The sequence below is a fragment of the Ascaphus truei genome, chromosome 14, assembly GCF_040206685.1.
Source record: "Ascaphus truei isolate aAscTru1 chromosome 14, aAscTru1.hap1, whole genome shotgun sequence".
Taxonomy (NCBI): Eukaryota; Metazoa; Chordata; class Amphibia; order Anura; family Ascaphidae; genus Ascaphus; species Ascaphus truei.
The window spans coordinates 16,151,437-16,152,496 of record NC_134496.1 but is presented as its reverse complement, the minus strand read 5'-3'; positions in this window follow the sequence as shown (position 1 = coordinate 16,152,496).

The following is a 1,060-nucleotide window of genomic DNA, read 5'->3' as shown; positions in this document are numbered from 1 at the left end:
GCGACGGAGCGTACATACAGCTCCTATTACTGAGGAACACGGAAGAACGCTACATACACTGGGCATCTACTACACGCATGTCCTGGCAGCAATAATAACAACCATGTGGTATGTTTCCTGCAGGCTGCCTTTGCCCAGTACATCTGTTGAGTGGCAATAGTGGGGATATATTGACTCACGTGTACACTTGATTTGCTGTACCCTAATCATACCATTATAAGAATACTTACCATCTGATAATTGTGACATACTAATGTCTTTTCTGGGTATGCCTAACCCTTAACAGTATGGGTTTGCCATCTGTATATATGCTGTTCTTTTGCATGATGTTCTGGTGAGGCTATTAGCCGTGTTAATATATTTTGGACCTAACCCCATATATATCTCTATGGGGCTATAAGTATAGGTTCATACTAACATCTACAATCACCATACATTTTCCATCTCGCCCACTAGGGGATCTATTTTAGTTTTTTCTATTTAGTTATTTGATGCATTTCGTCAGATTTTATTGTGTAATAAATGTGTTTGTCGTGTCATAGTTTAGGTTGTGTGGGACTTTCCCATTTGGTTCGTTTATATACCTTCAAATTATTGGTACTAGTTAATATACTGGTACTTTATGTATACTATATTATACTACGTAATGAGTGCAGCTCGCAGGGACTTTAGTGACCCCCTTGGTCACTGAGTTGTGTTTTATTTTGGAGGTAATCCAGCAAGAAATGAGGTGGACCTGGAGGATGATTCAAGCGCCTAACCTTGTTTCTGATTTTGAGTTTTGTTTGAGGTAGAAAGAGAGGAGAGGAAAAAGAGAAGGAAAGGGGGGGGGGGGGAGAGGAGAGGGAAAAGAGAAGGAAGAGAGGGGGGGAGAGGAGAGGGAAAAGAGAAGGAAAGAGGGGGGGGAGAGGAGAGGGAAAAGAGAAGGAAAGGGGAGGGAGAGAGAGGGAAAAGAGAAGCGAGAGGAGAGGGGAAAGAGAAGGGAGGGGAGAGGGGAAAGAGAAGGGAGAGGAGAGGGAAAAGAGAAGGGAGAGGAGAGGGAAAGAGAAGGGAGGGGAGA